This window comes from Capsicum annuum, unplaced genomic scaffold (assembly GCF_002878395.1).
Source record: "Capsicum annuum cultivar UCD-10X-F1 unplaced genomic scaffold, UCD10Xv1.1 ctg3418, whole genome shotgun sequence".
Taxonomy (NCBI): Eukaryota; Viridiplantae; Streptophyta; class Magnoliopsida; order Solanales; family Solanaceae; genus Capsicum; species Capsicum annuum.
In genome coordinates, this window is record NW_025841004.1 from 11704 (window position 1) to 15869 (window position 4166).

General features: G+C 36.4%; 1 pseudogene; it reads left to right on the plus strand.

The window, feature by feature from the left end:
* Positions 1–1482: 1482 nt before the first annotated feature.
* LOC107844588 lies at positions 1483–3611 on the plus strand (annotated as a pseudogene).
* Positions 3612–4166: the final 555 nt, after the last annotated feature.

Genomic DNA, 4166 nt, shown 5'->3' on the forward strand with positions numbered 1-4166 from the left:
TGACCTCTCTCGGATTCGCAAGAAGAAAAGTGATATCAAGAGTAAAACATACTAAAACAGAAACAACACTTGATGAACAAGATGCAATAACAACAAAACAAGGTTACAAGACAAGAACACAAATGGATTACACTAGATATAGACAAACGACTACAAAAAAGTAAAGATAGATAGATAGACAAAGGGATGGTATAATATTAACAACTCAAAAGCTTATTCCACTTTTGGACCTTTAATATCACACACAACCTAAACCTATCTCTTACGTGATCTTAAGGGAACCGGAATTCCCAAGTAATCTCCGTTTCTAAGCAAATGATCAACACAAGGATTCCACCTTATCCAAGGATTCCACCTTGCTAAAGACTCTCAAAAAGGCTACAAAATATATTCTCCAAAAATCTCCCAAAAATGACCTAATGAGGTTCTATTTATACCTAGGTTAACTTATTACAAATGACTAAAAAACCCTTGCAAAGGGTGGATGAACAGTGAACGTGTATGAACAGTTTTGGAGCTTGTGGGACTTGTTCTCTACACTTCAAAGCTTCTTCCTTGGATGGGTAGCCCCCGAGCTCAAGTCTTGATGCATTGAACCCCGATCATGATCGTACCCGTATCAGTACATGCAGTAACAATTGCACTATTTCAAGTCAACTGATGCATTATTTTTAAACTAGTGCTTCAGAAATGATACATTGTTCTGAACTGAGGCTACGGAAGGTTGCAATGGTTCAAAATGATGCTTCAAAAGGATGTAATCCTTCAATGAAGTGACACACTGATTCATGAAATGAGATGAATGTTCAGGAAAAAATGCAATCTTTGATGAACAGACATGAACTTACAGCAAAGGTGTAACCTTTGGAGTGAACCATTGCCTCTTTTCAAAAGAGGCATGTTGTGACTATATAAACCTGGTTTCTTCCATAGGTTTAGTACAAAATTTTCAGATTATAAAAACTCTCTTCTTGTCTCAAAAATATTCTGTGTGATCACTCAAAATGTTCTGTGAGTTCGAAGATATTCCAACCGTTTGAGGTACCGCTACTGTTGGTTTGTTTAGCCATTTTATCGTGGGACGAAAAATTCCACAACCTCGGGTACAGTGACGAGAATTATTTTCTTAAGGAAACTCCGTGAATTCGGACGACTTGGCTATTTTCTATTTCATCTTAATTTCTGGAAGAATAAAATACACCTCTTGGGAAGGTCATTTTGATCTTGTGTTGCGGGTATTTGATATACTTCATTGTGTTCTTGTTTATACTTGAACTCTAGTTGAAGTTATTGTTCTGCATATACTGATTCTGTGTACCCGTAGTACAAACAAAAATAACAAGGTGTGCACTAAATAAACAATGCCAAGTAAAAGGGCTATGAGGCAATGAGAAGCATTATTAACATACTAAAAATAAGATCTTCCATCACGTATCTTATAGCAAACCAACTAGTGACCCCAAGAAAAAAGAAGTTAGAGGGATGGAATGGGAATGGAGCTATCCGTTTTTATCTGCAATCATGTTGTTACCATCTTTCATCCTATTTTTTTCAAAGAAAAAGACTCGTAAATGTTCCTACAAATTACCTCCAGGACCACCAGGATTACCAATTTTTGGTAACATGTTTGAACTAGGAAATAAGCCATACAAAAAAATGGCATGTCTAAAACAAAAATATGGTCCTGTTTTGTGGTTAAAAGTAGGCCCTTAATCAACACTATGGTAGTTCAAATAGCTTAGGCTGCTGCAGATTTATTCAAGAACCATGATACTTCCTTTGCGGATCGACCAATAATTGATGTAGATTTAACACATAATTACTATCAAGGGTCCCTGACTTTAGGCTGATATGGCTCGTTTTGGCGTTTTCAAAGGCAGATATGTACTGTGGAAATGTTTGGACATAAAAAGATCAGTGAAACTGTGCCAGTAAGGCGAAAATGTGTGGACAATATTGATAAAATGGATAGAGAAAGCAGCAAATTCTGATGAAAAAGGGAGTGGGATTGAGGTAATGCGATTTGTGTTCCTAGCATCATTTAATATGCTAGGGAATTTGATAATGTCAAATGACTTGGCTGATCCAGAATCTAAGGTGGCCTCAGAGTTCTTCAACGCCACAAAGGGAATCATGGAGTAGTTGTCAGGTACTGTTAATGTTTCTAACATATTTCCATTTCTTAGAAGATTTGATTTGCAAAAATTGAGGAAGAGGATGGTGAGCAACACGGGAAAGATGATGGAGATCACTTCTATATTTCTCAAGGAACGCGAGGGAGAACGAAAGAAGGGTGACAGAAGGGGAAAGATTTCTTGGATATGTTGCTAAATTATCAGAACATGAGATAAAAGTGTTAATAGTGGTAAGTTGTAAAATCTCATAACTTGTATTTTCAATATTGGTTTGCATTTAAACTAGTGCTATATATTTGGTGCCTAAACTTGGTAGGCAATAATATATGCTCCTTAATCTTAATTTCTTAGCTTCTTACTATTGTTCCACTTTAATCACGTTACTAGTTTAAGTATCATCTTTCAGTTCTTTTTATTTTTATTTTTCTCCTTTAAAAAAAATCAAACTTTGCTATTGTACTAATCGAAATAGCTCAATTTTACCAGCTGTTTCTCTTTTAGTTCATTGATACCCTTATCCCTAGCAAATTCTCTCATATCTGAGATCCAGTATGAAAGGGGTGTAATATACGTGTTCGAAGCTTCAAATTCTTTGAGAAAAAAGGGGCAAAAATTTACCCCTCAATTTTTTACTATGTTTTAAAGTTACCCCAAATCGGAGTGAGTTATGGTCAAGGTTTACATCTTAAACTCATATTTCATATGTTTTTAGTTGGTTCAGAGATGACTAGCAGCAGCGTAGAATGGGCATTGACGGAGCTTTTGCGTCATCCAGAAGCAATGGACAAAGTGAAAATAGAGATATCAATAGTAGGACCAAACAGGAAGTCTGAAGAAAGTGACATTGACAGTTTCCCTTATATGCAAGCTTTAATAAAAGAATCACTTCATTTACATCCTCCTGCCCCTTTCTTGATCCCAAGGGAGACAATTCATCACACCAAGTTCATGGTGTACGACATACCAAAAGGCACTCAATTCCTAGTGAATTCCTGGGCGATTGGAAGAGATCCTGAATGTTGGGACGACCCTATAAGTTTCCTGCCGGAAAGGTTTCTTGGCTCAAAAGTGGATGTGAAGGGTCAACATTATGAGCTAAATTCCGTTTGTTGCTGGAAGAAAGATATGCGTTGCCTTGCCTTTAGGCCATCGCATGATGTATTTTGCTCTGGGATCGTTGCCTCACGAATTCGAATGGGAGCTTCCTGATCCTAAATCTATTAATATTGATGAAAGCTTGGGAGTAACAGTCAGAAAACGAAACTCTTGGAATGTGATGCCAAAAAAAGCTTGATTACTTATCGTAGTTATAAAGCTTATCGAACCAACATGTATTTGAGTTGTTATAATTATGAATTTTGCATACTTTTATTTGTAATAAGTATTTGTAGTGCTTATACTCGCTGTATATTTACCTAGATCTTTGTCAAATACAGATTATAATTTGGAGAAATGATCATATATGAGCTTGTATAAGTACCATTTGTTTTGCACTAAATTTTTATCATTGAATCATAGATAATTTATGTGTTCTAACCTAGTATCAAAGTGTGGATGACCCTTCCAAGTATCGCATGCTTTTTTGGTGGGGAGTGGAGGTGGGCCTCCTTTCTACACAAGTGTAACATGTAAAATTTATTGGATCAAATTCATATAAAATTTGAATTTGATCCATATTTTCTCGGGTCTAAAATTATTTTGGGTTGTAAAAATGATAAGGCCATTTTATTCCCCATCAAGGTCCATCTCACCTTGAAGTCCAAACTCACGCCACGTGTCAAGTGACGTGGCATCCCAGTCAAATTAAAGACCAACAAGACGAGGCCATCCGTTCAAAGAATGTGACAATCCAAGTCAAATTCAACAACCAATGAAACATCGCCAAGTGTCCCAAATGATATATTTGTGGCTAATCACAAGCTACATTATCACACAATATTTGTGATAAGCTTGATAACTGAATGGACCAATCAGAATGAGGCAGGTTATTTACATTTGGACTGCCTACCCCTACAACTATAAATAGGAGAG